General features: G+C 37.1%; 1 pseudogene; it reads left to right on the top strand.

Moving 5' to 3' along the window:
• The first annotated feature begins 1,896 nt into the window (after positions 1-1,896).
• Positions 1,897-9,609, top strand: LOC110300826 (uncharacterized; annotated as a pseudogene).
• Positions 9,610-19,600: the final 9,991 nt, after the last annotated feature.

Raw genomic sequence — 19,600 nt, 5'->3', positions numbered from 1 at the left:
TTCTGGCATCTTCTGCTAGAAACCCAGAGACTGAATCAGGCTAATTTTAAATATATTAATGATTACATTAAAAGATACCACAATAAAATTATAATGTAGTTATGACTGATGAATAATGATGTAAAATCCTCAATAAAATGTTTTTAAAAAAAACAAAATCAGTGACACTAGTCTGAAAAACATGTTAGAATTAATAAATCTGAAAAGTTTCAAGTCATAAAACTCATAAAAAATCATTAACATACATATAAAATAACAATCTAATTTCAGAGAAAATGAAGAAAACAAGTCTATTTTGATAGCATTAAAAAACTCAGGAATAAATTAAATCAAAGAGAATGCCTGGTTCACTGACAATTATAAAAATTTATAAGGAAACTAAAGATAAAAGTATGTGAAAATTGCTTTTATTGATCAGAAGACGTTACATTGTGGCAATGTCCATAGTACCAAAATCAATAAGCAGGTATGATGCAGTTCAGAAAAAAATTCTACTAGCTTTCACCAGAGAAGAAATGTACATAGGAATACAAAAAGGGGACTGATGAGATGACTCAATGGTGAAAGGCAGACAGGACCTAGGTTTGGTCATCAGGCCTATATAGTAGAAAAAGAGAATTTACTCTGGAAAGTTGATCATGGCATGGCGTGGGACACATGTGCCCTCCATCACATATGCATACACATACAAGTAAATAGATAAAATGCAATATGTTTGTTAAGAACTATAAAAAATTTCTAAGGAGGCAAGATGTTACTCAGAATGAAGCAAAGTATTATTCATTCTCATTTAAAAATTTTTTAAAAATGCAGCTGAGTGGTTGTGCTGCATGCCTTTAATCCCACCACTTAGGAGGTAGAGAGAGGTGACTCTCTGAGTACAGGGTCTACAATGGTCTACAGAGTTAGTTTTAAGGCAACCTGGGCTACACAGAGAAACCCGTCTTGAAAAAAACAGCAAAACTCTAATGCCAATATAAACTGAAGTACCATAAGAGTAGAAACAAAATCAATGGGGCATAAGAGGTCATAAATAAATCTAAATATATTTGATAAGTTAATATTTCAAAAAATACATCAGTAAGACACAGTGATGAATGTCTTATAGAGCTGCAATGAATATGCTTGAGAAAGTGTTCTATAATAGGGTGAAGCATCCTTCAGGAATAGCTGGATCATGAGGTAGATCAAACTGTATTTTTGGAAGAACCACTGCACTGATTTCTATAGTGGCTATACAAGTTTACACTTTAACAAGTAATGGATGAGTATTATCCACTCCACATCCTTGCCAGACAGAGCTATCACTGATTATAGCAATCCTAGCCATTTTTATTAAAATCTCATAAATCATTTGACTTATTTTCTTTAAGGATTTTGAGAATTTCTTTAAGTGTTTCTTGCCATTAGATTTCCTCTTTTCTTCTGTCTCCCAAATGAGACTGAGGCATCCTCACTTGGGCACTTCAGCTTGTTGAGCCTTTTGATTTCTGTGGACTGTATCTTGTATATTTTCTATGTTTTTTTTCCTAGTATACACTTATTAGTGAGTACCATGCATGTCCTTTTGGATCTGAGTTATCTCACTCAGGATGATATTTTCTAGTCTATCCATTTGCCTGCAAAACTCAGGATGTCCTCATTTTGAATAGCTGAGTAGCATTCCATTCTGTAAATGAACCATATTTTCTGTCATGGACATCTAGGTTGTTTGCAGCTTCTGGGTGTCACAAATAAGGCTGCTACGAACATAGTGGAGCACATGCCACTGTGGCATGGTGGAGCATCTTTTGGGTATATTTACAAGAGTGGTGTAACTGGGTCTTCAGGTAGATCTATCACAAGTGATGAGGGAAGGATAGACATAGGAGGGAAAGTAGACAGGGTTGGGGGGCAATGGGGAAACGGGAAACTGACCTGGTATTGGGTGAGGGAAAATGACCAAAGCCCTAGGGACAGCAGAAAGAATGTAAACAGGCAACCTCAGGAAATAGGAGTTTAGGGGAACCCCAGAATACACCAGAGCCCTGGGAGGTGAGAGAGTCCCAGGACTCATAGGGAAGGACCTTTGATGAAATGCCCAACAGTAGGAAAAGGGAACTTATAGATCCCATCTCCAGCAGGAAGACAGAACATCAAGTGAGGGATAGGGTTGCCATCCCACAGTCACATCTCTGACCAATTACTGTTCCTGTCTGAAAGAATTGCAGGGAAGAAATAGAGAGGAGCCTGAGGAAAAGAAGGTCCAGTGACATGCCCATAGTGGGATCTAACTCAAGGGGGAAGTACCAAGGCCTGACACTATTACTGAGGCAATGGAGCCCTCACAAAAAGGGATGCAACATGACTGCCCTTACGAAAGACCCAACAAGCAGCTGAAAGATTCAGATGCAGATATTTGCACCCAACCAATGGACAGAAGCAGATGACCCCTGTTCTTGAATTAAGGAAGGCTGAAAGAAGCTGAGGAGAAGGGTGATTCTGTAGGAGGACCAGCATTTTTAATTAATCTGAACCCCTGAGATCTTTCAAACACTGGACCACCAAACAGACCGCATACACCAGCTGATATGTGGCCCCCAACACACATACAGTAGAGGACATCCAGGTCTGTGTTCATTCAGAGATGATCCACCTAACCCTCAAGAGACTGGAGGCCCTAGGGAGTTTAGAGGTTAAGTGGGGTGGAGGGTATGGGCATCCACGTGGAGATAGGTTGGGGTGGGAGGAGGCGTAGGATGTGGAGCAGTTGGAGGGTTGATGGGATGGGCTGGGAATGGAATATAGAGTGTAAAAATTAATTACAAATACATTTTTTAAAATATTAAAAAAAGAATTTCCTCTTTTGAGTATTCTCCATTTAGATCTGTATCCCGTTTTCTATTTGGATTATTTGTTTTCTTTATATCTAGTTCCTGAGGTTTTTTTAAAAAATATAATTAGGATGCTAGTACTCTATTGGATATGTAGCTGATAAAAAAAATCAAAAAACAAAAAACCTTCCCATTCTGTAGTCCAAATGATGGTGTCCTTTGCTGTGCAGAGGCTTTCACGAACTGAAAATTTTCATTGATACTTTTTAGTTGCTGATGTTGCAAGGAAAGGTGAGTGGGTGGGGTCCTGTGCAAAGGTATGGTTGCCCAAGTGTGCATGTGGAAGTCAGAGGTCCTCCATATTTGTATGTGCTTATGAATATGATATAAGACAATCACTATCATACTTTTTGTACAATATAGAGGTAAAATGCACACACACACACACACACTCCAGAGCATCACACTTTGAGTGAAAATATGAACCTAAGCACATGATTTAAGAGGTGAAGGTGCATCTCATGAAGACCATGGGACTGAGATTAATCCCCAGAAACTATAAGGTAGATGGAGAAAATATATGCTTATATGTTGTCCTCTGACCTCCCCATGCACACTTTGACATGTACACCATGGCACAGCCACACACTCACATGCATGTACATGTAAACAAAATAAATAAAAAGGCGATGATTTTAAAGGCTAAAGTAAATTTACTTCAGTATGTACTTTTAGGTAGATGAGTAGAAAAAATGAGAGGTAATTATTTCCATGGATTATCTTTTAAGTGAATTATGTTTTTCTTAACAACACAGGAGACCACAAAATGAAAAGGCAGTGTAGCAACTGAATAAATAATATTTGTAAATCATGTACTTATTAATGGCTTAATAACCAAGCCTAATGAACACTAGCAAGTCAATGGTCAAACAAAGTGCCTAGCACACATCTCTCCAAAGCAGAAATAAAAATAAATAGTTAAATAGATATATGAAAAGGCCTGGGAGAAAAAAAAATCAGCATGTATCATGTGCTAATTAGATGACATTAGTAGCTTAATTATTCTTCAAAATGGACCAAGAAGTGGGAGTGGGTGGGTAGGGGAGCAGGGTGTAGGGGAGGTATAGGGAACTTTCAGGAGAGTATTTGAAATGTATATAAAGAAAATATCTAAAAAAATAAAGAAATTTATTTTCTACAATTTCAAACTAGAAAAGGTAAGGCTAAGAGCTATTAAATAACAAAGATGCTAATAGTTACTGAGAGGGGAATCAAATCCCTGTTACTTTCTTTAAATTTCATATAGTTTACTCTCTTCTTCAGTTGAGAATGATGCTTAAAGAGAAGAAGGCCAATGGGAAGAGGGTGGCCCCTACCCCCAGGCATCAAGAAAAAGCAGGAGGCCAAAATGGTGGGAGAACCCCTCTGTTTAAGAAAAGTCCTAACTCTTCAGCATTCGACGGGGCATCCAGCACAGGAGAGCTCTCACATACTTCATCAAATATCTCTGGTAAGTCAAGCTGTAATGAAAAAAGGGGCATCCTCTGTGAACAGTTCAAAATACCTACTTCCCAAACTATTTCACCTATGCCCTGGACCAGCAAATAGCCACCCAGGTGTTTAAACTTTCCTATGAACACAGGCTAGAGAAAAAGCAGACGCAAGGCTGTTGGCTACTGCTAGGAAGAGAGATAATGGAAAAGAGGAGGTCCCCTCTAAGAGAGCATCTGCCTTTCCAACAGGGGTCAATATAATCACTACCTTTGTGGAGAACCAAAGGTCTCAGCTGGTGGTGATAGCCCAAGAAGTAGGCCCCAATGTGATGTTGGTCTTCCTGCTTGTTCTGTGTGCAAAATGGAAGACCTCAACTGCATTATCAAGAAGATTACAGGGGCCAGTTGGTGCATAGAAAGATGTGTATCTTTATTATCTTCACACAGGTTAACTTGGAAGACAAAGGTGTTCAAGCTAAACTGGTGAACACTATCAGGACCAATTACAACAACAGATACAATGAGATCTATGAACTGGAGATACAATGTGCTGAGCCGAAATTCTATGGCTCACATTGCCAAGCTGGAAAAGGCAAAAGGCCAAAGAAACAACAACTAAACTGGGCTAAAGGATCACTGCTGAGATTTCTGCATATAAATATAATTTAAAACTTAATATAGAGTTAACCTAATAACCTTCTTCTATCTTCAGCTGCAATCTTAATGTAATCTTACTCAGATAATCCTCTGACAATCTACTAAAATATTATAATTAAGGTGAGAGAGAGCCACATTTGTGTGGTGCATAAATATAATTCTTATAGGCAAAGCACTATCTATGAACACTAAAAATGAGAAGAATAATGAGAAATATCTATGAAAGATGAACACTTTATAGGTGCTAAATAATCCCTGGAAATAATGCAAAATCAAAAGTTTATAGATCACTTTATAAAGATGACATTCTTTAAAAGGATGCTGCTTTTAAAAGCTTTTATTAGAGCTAGAAAAATGTTAAATATAAATATATATACAAACATACATATGTTTATGTATGTATATATATGTGCATGTGTATAAATATTTAACAATTGACTGACCTCTTCAAATGAATAAGATTCCATGTTTTATATTTTTATACATAACTGAAGATAGTGGCATGTCTATTGCATAAGCCTATGAGAAAAGAAGAAACAGAGCAGAATTAATCACATGAATTTAACATTTATTAAAATAAATACTAACTGTATAACTTCTTGATGTATAAATGGAATTTTTCAGTAATTGTAATACAGAACAATAATTTACGTAACCATTAAATGGTAAATATTTTACTTCTTTACTTTTTAAAAAATAGCTTACTTTGTATAAAGCAATATAATCTGTATATTGAACAGTATTAGAGTAGAATGATTTAATAATGTTTAAACTTAAGATAAAGTTCAAGAAGTTTAAATTATAGAAAAAACATACTTTAAAAAATTACTCTTTATACAACTTTTATTTGCCAGATGTAATTGCCATACTGGAAGCTTTCTGCTGAATAAGATCACCCTTTCTATTTCTTTCTGAACTCTGGCTGGCTTGTTCAACTCAACTGTTCTTGCTCAAACTCCTGTTGAAGCTGACAGATTCAAATTGGTTTCCCTCAGTGTCTCACTGAAATGCTGTGCTTGGAAAAACTACCCCTGAATTTTACAAAATAAGTTGCTCTAAGTGCACTGCAGTGAACTTACATGAACTGCATTCACTGACTTGCCCTTCCCTCCCTACTCACTCTGCATGTCTCTCTTAAGTTGCCTGTCTTTCCTGTCTGTCTGTTCTAACAAGAGTTGGGATTATCCAATTTCTGACTCATTATGTTAACTATTTCCCTTATTCATCACTTGTTTTCCACTCAATTAGACATCACTTTCAAGCATGACTGTTTCCTTCTATAAACTAATATCACTTTCATTGTTAGGGATTAAATATGTGTACTAAGGGCATTTCTGCATTCCAACCAGACATAGAATGTGTTTGGATGTGGTTCCTTATCAGAGCACCCATGTTGCTTGGTTAAAATTCCTCTTTAATTTGATACTCTAGTTCTATGTGTTGGGTAGACCCTTTATTAGAAACATGAAGTTACAAGCTGTGTATTAAGGTATAGGTATACTATGAGCAAGATCTATCAATGTTAGTACACACAGAGATATATACATATACAGAAAAATGCATACAATATACAGTAATAATATTCATATATTAATAATATATTATAATTAACATTTTATTCTTTTGTGTATAATATTTTAAACCACAATAATCATAAAAAGAAATTTCACACCACAAAATAATATAAACATGAAATTGCTTAAGTACATTTTTTCTTGTTAGGAAAATAGGTTTTAATTAGAAGCTGTTAGTAGATAATTTACATTGGAGAGAAATACTTGGAAGCAAATCATGTTTAAACATTGAACTTCTGGAAATTTTTAATAAAAATATATAGAACATGTATATCATGAAATATCACCTATTCTAGCAAGTTGAGAAAACCAGATGACAATAAAGCAAATCTACTTTTTTATCTTTACTCCTAAAGCCTAGAAGCGTTTTGCTTTTATTACAGACTACAGAGAACTCTCTTTAACTAGTTTTTTAATCTCCATGAAACAATATAATTTAGTATATGTAAATATATTCAAAATTATTAATAAGTATGTTTTGTCCCTCCAGAATAAAACAAAGTTTTAGAAATATTTGTGCACATTTACAAAATATTCATTCTGGATTTTAGCATTGCTTACTAGATTTAAAAATAGATTTAAAATAATAAGTGATGTTAATTTTGGAAGATTATCTCCATTTTCTAGAAGAACATAAGATATTAGAGGTGAAAAATGTTAAGCAGGAGGTAAATGTTGTAACCTCCTTCCAGTCTAGCTGACTCAGACCATCCACCACAGAGGCAGAGCCACCTGCTGTGCTGCTTCTCATCCCTCTCTTTTGATATGCCACTACCTGCTACCTGCCTCAGGCTGAACCAGTTCTCCAAGATTTTCTGGAGTTAGCACCAAACTGTCATCTTCTTGAGTTCCTACTAAAAGGCTGGTCTGTCAACTTCACAAGGAATTTGGAGTGACTGGGAATGGGCCTCCCCTCTTCTTTATAAAGCGTGTTCCCTGACATTAAAGTTGAGCTTTGATCAGGAAAACTTTACTTAGATCCATAAGAATCTCTCGTCCATCTAGTTCCCTCTCTTTCAGCTCTGCCTCTTCAGCCATACCCCGTTTCTTACGAGCTGCTGGACAGTCCTCAACAGTTTGGCGCCTGAATAGGGACCTGAAGAATGGCAGAAGGACGCTGAGAGAATGCTGTCCATGTGGAGCTCCACGGGAAAGTAAAGGGTCTTTCGTATCGGGCACCGGAGCAACAAACAGGTACACATGCTAGCGCTAGCTTAAAACTTAATTTTTTAAAAGTGTTGCTGAGAGTGCAGTAGGATACAAACTAAACTTGAATCGGCGCTAACCCACCGCTGGATCTGCTTAGGTCAGCAGCGAATTAATCAGAACTAGAAACTAGAATCAGGCGGTTGTCCTCAGCTTCCAAGAGCTGCTTCAGGCAAGAGGAGTAGGGCTTGAAGTACAATTGGTAGAAAATTTTTTAGATAGGATAGATTCTTGTTGCCCATGATTCAAGGAAGAAGAAACTTTGCATTACAGAACCTGGGAGAAAATTGGTAAAGCCTTGAAAATTACTCAGGCAGGTAATTTCACCTTAGGCTTCTGGGCGCTCGTAAAAGATGGTATTGAAAGGTGATCTTTCAGGGTTCAGATTGCACCTAGGCAGAGCTTGTAGAATCTCAGGAAGAGCACCTATCAGAGAGGGCCTTCTCAGAAAAGGGTCCTCTCAACTCTAAATTTGATAGATGTTGAAACTCTGATGATGAGCTAATTTTAGACAAAGATCACTCAGAAAGAGGAGCTGCCAATTATTTTGATGAGAATTGGCCTTCTTGCAAGTCTCCCACTCCACCTATGGTCTCCACCTCGGGAGATGCTACTCAAAGGGACACGCGACTAAGCGACTTAGAGTTTGAAATTAGGCTTCAGAAGTTGACTAATGAGCTTCAGGAGCTAAAAAGATGTCAGATGCAGAGAAGAGTAACTCTTCTGAAGTATACCAAGCGCCGCTAGAAAGAGCTGTGAGTCAGGCTCGTGGGAGAGGACAAAATATGTCTGATATGCTAGCCTTTCCTGTGGTCAAGTTAATTTATCAGCAAGATACTAGAGTCAGACAATACCAGCCTTTAGATTTCAAGTTGATTAAGGAGTTAAAAACAGCTGTTGTACTATATGGTCCTTCAGCCGCTTTCATTCAAGCATTACTGGATACAGTCGTGGAGTCACACTTAACCCCCCTAGATTGGAAAACTCTTTGTAAGGCTACCCTGTCAGGAGGAGATTTTTTGCTTTGGGATTCTGAATGGCGAGATGCCAGTAAGAAAACTGACGTTTTAAATGTTCAGAAAGGCAATCCAGACTGGGATGCTAACATGCTTCTGGGAGAAGGTCCATACAAAAGCCAGGCTAATCAGATCGGTTTTCCTGTTGGAGTGTACTCGCAGATGGCTGTGGCTGCCTGCCACACTTGGAGACAATTACTAGTTAAAGGAGATTTTGGTGGGAGCTTAGCCAGCATTCGGCAGGGTCCCGATGAGCTTTATCAGAACTTTGTGGATAGGCTATTAATAGCAGCTACTAGAATCCTTGGAAAATCGGACATGGGAAGTGCTTTCGTTATGCAATTGGCTTATGAGAATGCTAACGCAATGTGTCTCGCTGCTATCCAGCTGCACAAAGGACAGACAGATTTGGCGGGATATGTCCGTCTTTGCACAGACATCGGGCCTTCTTGTGCTGCTTTGCAGGGGACCACCGTACAAGCAATGTTCTCACAGAAACAAGGGAATAATGCATGTTTTAAATGTGGAAGTTTGGATCATTTTAAAAGTAATTGTCCTAAGAACAAAGGTGCCAAGAGTGGGCAAGCGGGCCATGTCCCAGGGATTTGCCCCTGGTGCAGGAAAGGAAACCACTGGGCTAGGGTTATGCAAATCTAAGCCAGGCGTTCTGGGCCGCCCTTTGCCCCAAAACAAAAGGAGGGGCCAGCCCCAGGTCCCGACCCATTCACAGCAAAGAGTTTATGGGGCTGTAAACCTGATGCCCAGCCAAAGAGATCAGTTTTTGAACTTGCCACGTCAAACCCAAGAGGTGCAGGATTGGACCTCTGTTCCACCACCCACGCAGTATTAACCCCAAAAATGGGAGTTCAAACTCTGTCTACCGGAGTCTTTGGACCTCTACCTGCAGAATCTTGTGGAATTCTTTTAGGACGAAGCAGTTCTATTGTAAGAGGTCTGCAGATTTATTCAGGTGTTATTAATAATGGTTATGAGGGAGAAATTTAAATCATAGCTGCTTCCCCTCATGGTGTTATAACTGTACCTGCTAATCAGAGAATTGCTCAACTTGTTTTAATCCCTTTACATCAGTCACCGTATAGATTCTTTAAGAATGAGAGAAGACAAGGTGGTTTTGACTCCTTTGATGTGAATTGGGTCCAATCTATTACTAATCAGAGACCCAACCTTAAATTGACATTTGAAGGAAAAAGCTTTGAAGGATTAATAGATACTGGAGGTGATGTGACAATTATTAGAGGACAGGACTGGCCTTCAGATTGGCCTCTTACTGATACTCTCACTCATCTTCAAGGAATTGGTTATGCTAGTAACCCAAAAAGAAGCTCCAAAATGCTAACCTGTAGAGATGGAGAAGGTAAATCAGGACAAATTCAGTCGTATGTTATGTCAAATTTGCCTGTAACCCTATGGAAAGAGATCTCTTGTCACAGATGGGCCTTATAATGTGCAGTCCTAAGGAGATGGTAACTAAACAGATGATCAGACAGGGACTTTTGCCTGGTCATGGGCTAAAAAAGGAGGGGAAATGAATTAAGACTTTTGAAGATCCTAAACCTCGTTCTAACACTAGAGGTTTGAGGTATTTTCAGTAGTGGCCACTATCTTGTCTGCATTCCACGCTGATAAAATTCAATGGCTTAATGATATTCGGATGTGGGTGGATCAGTGGTCTTTACCTAAAGAAAAGAGAAGCTGCCTCTTTGCTGGTACAGGAGCAACTAGAGGCAGAACATTTAATAGATTCTCAGTCCCCTTGGAATACACCTATTTTTATTATCAAGAAAAAATCTGGTAAATGAAGATTATTACAAGATTTAAGAAAAGTTAATGAGACCATGATGCCTATGGGAGCTTTACAACCTGGGCTTCCATCTCTGGTAGCCATTCCTAAAGAATATTATAAAATTGTGATAGATCTGAAAGATTGTTTCTTTACCATTCCTTTGCATCCCAAGGATTGTGAAAGGTTTGCTTTTAATGTTCCTTCTATAAATTTTAAGGAACCTATGAAGAGATATCAATGGACAGTCCTCCCACAGGCTATGGCTAATAGTCCTACCTTGTGCCAAAAGTTTGTGGCAGAGAACATTCAGCCTGTGAGACAACAATGGCCTATGATCTGCATCATTCATTTCACAGAGATGTTTTGATGGCAGGAAAGGACCCCCAGGACTTACTTTTGTGTTATATTTACAAAAGGCTTTAGCTGGCAAAGGATTACAGACTACTCCTGAAAAGATACAAACTCAGGATCCTTAAAATTATTTAGGTTTTAGACTTACTAATCAAGGTGTTTTTTCCCAGAAGATAGTTATTCACAGGGACAACTTAAAGACTTTAAATGATTTTCAAAAATTGTTAGGTGATATCAATTGGCTTCGCCCCTATTTAAAGCTTACTACAGGGGAGTTGAAACCTTTATTTGATATTCTTAAAGGGAGTTCTGATCCTACCTCTCCTAGATCTTTAACCTCAGAAGGATTGCTGGCCTTACAACAAGTGGAAAGAGCTATTGAGGAACAATTTGTCACTTATAAAGATTACTCTATGCCTTTACATTTGTTAATTTTTAATACGATTCATATGCCTACAGGATTGTTATGGTAAAAGTCTCCCCTAATGTGGATGCATTCTAGAATTTCTCTTAAACGTAATATCTTGCCATATTAAGAAGTAGTAGCTCAAATGATTATACTTGGAAGGAAGCAGGCACTAACTTATTTTGGCAAAGAGCCAGATATTATTGTTCAGCCTTACAGTGTAAGTCAAGATACCTGACTGAAACAGCACAGTACAGATTGGTTGCTTGCTCAAATAGGGTTTAAGGGAGCTATAGACAGCCACTACCCTCAAGATAGGTTGATAAAATTTTTAAAGGTTCATGAGGTGATATTTGCTTACAACCCTTACACAATGCTCTTCTGGTGTTTACTGATGGCTCCTCTAAAGGGCGACCTGGATATCTTATTAATAATCAACAAGTAATCATAGAGACTTCTGGCCTCTCAGCTAAATTAGCAGAATTAACAGCAGTACTGAATGTCTTTCAGTCTGTGAATGAGGCTTTTAATATTTTTACTGATAGTTTATATGTTGCACAATCGGTACCCTTATTGGAGACTTGTGGTATGTTTAACTTTAAAATGCCAGCAGGATCCTTGTTTTCACAATTGCAAAACATCATTCTTGCCCGGAAATATCTGTTCTATATTGGCCACATACGATTTCATTCTGGTCTTCCTGGACCTTTAGCTGAAGGCAATGATTGCATTGACAGAGCTCTAATAGGAGAAGCTTTAATTTCAGATCCTGTTGCTTTGGCCAAACATGATCATGAAAAGTTTCATCTCTCTAGCAATACCTTAAGACTCCAACATAAGATCACTAAGGAGCAGGCAAGAATGATTGTAAAACAATGTCCTAAATGCATTACATTATCTCCAGTGCCATATTTAGGAGTTAATCCTAGAGGTCTCATGCCTAATCATATTTGGCAAATGGGTGTAACTCATTATGCAGAATTTGGAAAATTAAAATACATACATGTTTGTATTGACACTTGTTCAGGATTTCTTTTTGCTTCTCTGCATACAGGAGAGGCTTCTAAAAATGTAATTGATCATTGCCTATGAGTCTTTAACGCCATGGAATTGCCTAAACTTATTAAGACAGATAACAGGCCATCCTATTCTAGCAAAAATTTTACTTCATTTTGTAAAGAATTTGGCATCAAACATAAAACTGGAATTCCTTATAACCCCATGGGACAAGGAATAGTTGAACTTGCTCATCGCACTTTAAAAAGTTGGCTTTTTAAGACAAAAAAGGGGCAGTTATATCCCCCAAGGTCACCAAAGGCACATCTTGCCTTTGCTTTATTTGTTCTAAATTTTTTGCAAACTGATGTTAAAGGTCAGTCTGCAGCATATTGCCACTGTCATCCAGATACTTCTAGTTCTTATGCCATGGTAAAGTGGCGGGACCCATTAACTAATGAATGGAAGGGTCCAGACCCGGTCCTAATCTGGGAAAGGGGCTCAGTCTGTGTTTTTTCACAAAAAGAAGATGGAGCACGATGGCTGCCTGAGATATTAGTTCGTCAACTGGACACAGATCCTGAATCTTCTAGTAAGTATGACTCTAATCTTGATTATTGCTAAAAGTCCTCTTTAGCTGAAAAGTTAAATTGGAGCACAGGCTCCACTCCCAGAGAAGTTGTAGTCTTTCTGCAATTCTTAAAGCCAGCTCCCCCACACCAGGAGGCCAGAGCCTGAGCTTGATCATTGCTAATTTGCAACTGAATGGAGAACCTGGACTTCTTCAAAGCAGCTTTTATATTGTTGCCTTTCACTGTCCCACCTTTGTTTCTCAAGCAGGTCAGTTAACACCTTTCAGCCTGACTGCAGCAGGAGTAAAATCTTGCTTCCAACAATGCAGGTGGCAGTTATTATTATTGTCCATCAAGAAGCATTCTAGTACATATTGTGGCTTTGGTCTGAATTGGGAGTATGGTGTGCGATGAGGGCCTGACAGTCAGTGACAGGCAACCAGATCATGGAATCATACCAATCTAAGACAGGGGTACGTACCAAAAGGCCATGGCTGTCGATAATACACCACAGAGCCATGTTTGTGTGAACTATTACACAAACTAGCTGCACGTAACCTCCTATGATGGAATTGGATGGTTCCGGAGGCTCTGAGATCCTAAGACAGGCAGGGCCACCAGCCACCATAACTCCCAGGCAGGACTTTAGAGCATAAATAAATTTTATGCCTCAGTCCAGTATTGTTTAATATTATTTAAAGGGAGAAAATGTAACCTCCTTCCAGCCTAATAAGGCTGACTCAGACCATCCACCACAGAGGCAGAGCCACCTGCTGTGCTGCTTCTTATCCCTCTCTTTTGATATGCCACTACCTGCTACCTGCCTGAGGCTGAACCAGTTCTCCAAGATTTTCTGGAGTTAGCACTGAACTGTGATCTTCATGAGTTCCTACTAAAAGGCTGGTCTGTCAACTTTACAAGGAATTTGGAGTGACCGGGAATGGGCCTCCCCTCTTCTTTATAAAGCATGTTCCCGGACATTAAAGTTGAGCTTTGATCAGGAAAACTTGACTTAGCTCCATTCTTTCTCTCGTCCATCTAGTTCCCTCTCTTTCAGCTCAAGTCTGCCTCTTCAGCCATACCCATTTCTTGCAAGCCGCTGGACGGTACAAAATGTAAGTCACATTCTATTAAGTGTATATATTTAAATATTTATTTTTCAATAAATATGTTTAAGTAGGATAATTAAAACATTAGCCAAAATGTACCAAAAAGCTAGGCTAAGTATGCTTTTATTCTCCATTAATTATCTTAATATTTTAAAGCAAACATAATGTAATTTTATGTACACACACACACACATATATATATATATGTTTATATATGTATATGTGTGTATATATATGCATACATACTGATTTTTTTGTTGTAAGAATATTATAATATAAAGCCTCACTGTTTAAGTGTTGTTTAGTAATAAGTGAGAATTTACATATCTACTATTTATAGTTATGAATTGGCAAGTTAAGATAGAAATAATTGTCTTTTGAAAATATTGTATATTTTGAGTTCTGGATAGCGGGTTTGGACTGGACTTTGGTTCATGTACTCAGTGACATTCTATTGGCTAGGAGGACTGGTTTTCTCTCTCCCTGCAGTTATCATTTGGAAATAGCTTTGTGGTTAGATTTTTGTAAAAGTAACTTTTATTTACTTGATGTAATTGTCATCATCTCAGAGGCTTACTGCTAATAAGTTTACCCTGTTCTAGTTCTTTCTGAACCCTGGCTTGTGGTTCAACTCAGCTGTTCTGGCTCAAAGTCTCTGAGATAACTGATTCAATCTGGCTCTCTCTTCTTCTCTCTGAATTGCTCTGTTCAATTTCAAACTAATTCTGTTCTAATTTTCTGGCTCCTTCTTATTCTCTGGCTTCAACTACCTCTGATGATCTGTACTAAACTGTATGAACTCACAAACAAACTCAACTCCACTGCTCTGAACTTATTGCACTGACTTCCAATTCACTCAACTCATTGACAAAATGAACTCTACTCTATTGAACTGACTGAACTGACACTTTTCATTCTGCAATACTTTTAAGTAGCTTTCCATCTGAGAGTTGGGCATATTCTTTCTCTGATTAATTCTGTACAATCATTCTTTGCTTCATCATTTTGTCTATTTATCAATTAGATTTCATTGTTTAGGATTAAGAGTGTATACTAAAGGATTCCAGCTAGAGGGATATATTACGTGTATATCTGTGTTCCAGGGGGATCACACAGACCAAGAAAGGCTTGGATGTAATCAGAGTAGCCATGTTTCTGGATTAAAATTTCTTTACAGATTTTGATTTCAATTTTTTGATGGAAAGAGAGAACATAAATTTGGAAGAGTGTAAACATTTGGGGAAGTTAGAGGAAGAGAAACAATATTTTAACATATATAAAATTTTTTAATAAAAGTACAAAATTGTATGCATTGCGATTACCACCCAAATACCTGCTTATTGAATGAATACTTCAATTTCCTCATTTCCATATATTTAATTTCTTTAGAAGACAACAAGAGCAACCTCAGAAAAATTGAAAACATGCTCAATTTTAAATAATTAAAATTGAGATTATCATATAGTTGTATCATTTCTATTTTCCCTTAAAGCCTTCAGATAGAAAATAAAGCATCAGTTTATTAAAACACCTAAATATCTAAAAAATTCCAGGTGTTTTGCACAGATTAGGAAACAGTTCAAAGAAAAAATATATACATAAGTCTATACAGGTTATTTTTTTTATAAAGGATATATTTGAGGTGTTAAATACAACATATATGCAGCATTTATATTTAATATAAAATCAAATTCTTGGTAAATTATCTTAGCATATTTGTGGTAAAATGAGAGGGAAGATATGGTGCCTGGGTATTAAAGTTTCTTAGTGAATTTACTTAACACATTGAGGTATGGATATTACAAGTAGAGTCATAACATATAAACTTGAGATGTCATTATCCTCTTGGGTAGTCATGCTTATTTTATATCTGTGGAGTTTAGGATGCACCAATTAATATCTCTGTGCTTCCAGAATGAAAATAAGGAGCCATTAAAGAATAAAAAATGTCAAGCAAATTCATTGCATTTGCATCTTACCAAATTCATTGGTAGTTATAGAATGAATTACAAAATCCAAATCTGGTTCTCTAGTACTTATTCTGATGTATAGTTTATTGATTATCAATGCTGAAAAGGCAGACTAAAAGATTTGATGCACAAAAAGTGATAATGAAAGAATAAAAGTAAATAGACATTTTACAATATCCACATAAAAGTTAGTACTTAACAAAAATTTCAAGGGTTCTGGTGTTCTATTAGAGACATGTATATATAAAAGAGAAATAATTTTAAAGCATACATGTATGAAAGAACAGCTGTAAAAGTAACTTTTACTTGTGAAGTGTAATTGTCATCTCAGCAGCTTATTACTGAACAAACTTACCCTTTCTAACTCTTTCTGAGCTGATTCTGGCTGGGTCAACTTATCTGTTTTGACTCAAAGCATTTCCATGATGACTGATTCAAACTGGCTTCCCTTGGCTCTTGACTGATTTGCTGTGCTTAACTTCAGACTAACTCTGGAAATGTGTTCTAATCTTCTGCCTCCTTCTCATTTTATGGTTCATTCTGTCTTCACTTGAAAGCTGTCCCTGTAAAACTGTCATGGGAAACTGCATTTGAACTGAACTCCATTAAATGGTACCATGCTAAACTCCACTCACTGAATTCCACTGTGCTTCCTGAACTCAAATGTAATACAGTCACCGAACTGCCCTTTCTCAATTGTGTGATACTTTCAATCATGCCTGCTTCCTTTTATATCTAACCTTAGTTTCACTGTTTGGAATGAAAAGGTGTATTCTAGCCAGATCATACTGTAATACATAATATGTCTGGATTCCACTTGGATCACATAGACTTTGAAGTTCTTTGTATGTGATGATACCTTGCCAGAGCACACACATTGCTGAGTTAAAATACCACTAAAATCAGTTAATGAAAAAAGGCTATCAGTTTGAGAAAGAGCAATAAGTGATAGATGGCAGGGTTTTGTGGGGGGAAAGAAGAATAGAGAGGAATTGCATAATTAGAATGTAAAAACCACGAAGATTGAAAAATATGAATGAGTATATTTCATAAACTCAAAGGTTTTTAATCCCTAAAAATTGAATAATCACACTCAAGTCCAGTGAAATAAGATCAAACTAAAGTGAAAGGATGCCCACATATAAAAATACAAATTAGAAAAAGAAAATATTTTAAGAAAATCAGATAAAGGATGTTGGTAAATAAATAATTAAAATGGTAAAATGTTATAAGATATTCAATAATTAAACTAAGTAAAAATGGGTAACAAAGCTAGAAAAGACCACTAAGTGAGAAATTAGCACAATTTTCACCTGCATTTTTTTATATAGTACACTGATGGCATTAATATGCTGGAGTAGATGAAAGTATCTAAGTTAAATTTATCCACCAAAGAGGTGGAACTGCCACAGCGTCACATAGTTTTTTTTGTTTGTTTGTTTGTTTGTTTTAAAGAGAACTGATAAATTTAACACCTTATTCAGTAATTCAAAGACATGCTTTGTTTATCTTGGTGTAGTAAATTATAGAGGCAGAAAACAGAAGGGAAATGAAGGATAAACTGTATTGAAGATGCTGATGAATTAGGCATAGCTTTTCTAATGAATAGGAAATTTTAATAAGTATTCTTAGGATTTTCCTATTATCTGATAGTCTCAGCATCAACAAAGAGAAAAATTTAATAATAAAAACAAAAGAGCACATGGAACTGCCTATCTACCAAACATTTCTTCAAAGCATTAGCTAACATACCAGAGTCTCAAAAATAACCGTGGGAAAAAGGATACATTAGACAAAAGAGATTGCTTTTTTGAAAATATTTCAAATCTCAAACCTTACTGTACTTGAACTGGCTACAAAAGATAAAAAGCTTGTGTTCTAGGTTTTGCTAATTTGTTTGTTTTGGGGTGTTTTTTGTTATTGTTGTTTTGTACTGTTTTTGTTGTTGTTTTGTTTTTTCTTTGTTTTTGTTTTTAATTCAGCCAGTGTCTCTCTTTTTTTTAAATACTTTTTATTGGGTATTTTCCTCATTTACATTTCCAATGCTATCCCAAAAGTCCCCCATACCCTCCCACCCACTCCCCTACATACCCACTCCCACTTTTTGGCCCTGGCATTCCCCTGTACTGGGGCATATAAAGTTTACAAGTCCAATGGGCCTCTTTTTCCAGTGATGGCCAACTAGGCCATCTTTTGATACATATGCAGCTAGAGTCAAGAGCTCTGGGGTACTGGTTAGTTCATAATATTGTTCTACCTATAGGGTTGCAGATCCCTTTAGCTCCTTGGGTACTTTCTCTAGCTCCTCCATTGGGGGCCCTGTGATCCATCCAATAGCTGACTGTGAGCATACACTTCTGTGTTTGCTAGGCCCCGGCATAGACTCACAAGAGACAGCTATATCTGGGTCCTTTCAGCAAAATCTTGCTAGTGTATGCAATGGTGTCAGCGTTTGGAAGCTGATTATGGGTTGGATCCCTGTATATGTAGGCTCTAGATGGTCCATCCTTTCGACACAGCTCCAAACTTTGTCTCTGAAACACCTTCCATGGGTGTTTTTTTCCCAATTCTAAGAAGGGGCAAAGTGTCCACACTTTCGTCTTCCTTCTTCTTGAGTTTCATGAGTTTAGCAAATTGTATCTTATATCTTAGGTATCCTAAGTTTCTGGGCTAATATCCACTTATCAGTGAGTACATATTGTGTGAGTCCCTTTGTGATTGGGTTACCTCACTCAGGATGATGCCCTCCAGGTCCATCCATTTGCCTAGGAATTTCATACACTCTTTATGTACCCAAGGCTGGCCAGCAACTTTATAAGTAGGTAAGCTGGTCTCAGACTTTCAATAACCTTCCTGCCTGTGCTTACTGAGTGCAGGGATTACACTTCTTCACTACTATTTCTGGGTAATATATTCAATGAATGTCATAGTAAAACATACATGTCAACACATACTGTGCTCCTTGGTTGCAACTTGAAACAAACTAGAGTCATGTGGGAAGAGGGAAACTCAACTGAGAAAATTTGTTTGCAATATTGACCTATAGGCAACTGTGGGGGTCTTTTATTGATTGATGACTGATATGGTTGAGTCAACTCACCATGACCAGTGCAACAACTGAATATGTGTTCCTCAGTTGCATAAGAAATAAAGTTGAGGAAATTATTGGGAGCATGACAGCAAGCACTATTCTTTCTCTTTCCCTGATTCACTTCCTACCTCCACCCTCCTACCCGAGGTCCTTCCTCAGCTTCCTCTGATGATATACTATAATCTAAGCACCAAAGAAACCCTTGCCTCTCCACGTTGCCCTTGTTATGGTGTGATATCACAATAGAGAGAAAACTGAGAAACACATGAACTATGTCTCATATCTCAGCATAGATCCCTATATCCCTAAGTAAATTGGATTTTTTGTTTCTATGACTGAACTGATATAGCCAATATTTCAGATGTCAGTATAGTGTAAACTGTTGTGCTGTTCTCAACATTTTATATATGTATATATAAATTATGTGTATATATAAACATTTAATTTATATATAAATGTATAATTTATATATGTATATATAAATATATGCATATATATATATATATATATATATATATATATATGCTGAAGCAATTAAATCC

The sequence above is a fragment of the Mus caroli genome, unplaced genomic scaffold (assembly GCF_978045245.1).
Source record: "Mus caroli unplaced genomic scaffold, Mus_caroli_1 scaffold_10, whole genome shotgun sequence".
In the NCBI taxonomy this organism is placed as follows: Eukaryota; Metazoa; Chordata; class Mammalia; order Rodentia; family Muridae; genus Mus; species Mus caroli.
Note: the sequence above shows the minus strand (reverse complement) of the source record. Positions and strands in the feature narration are given on the sequence as shown.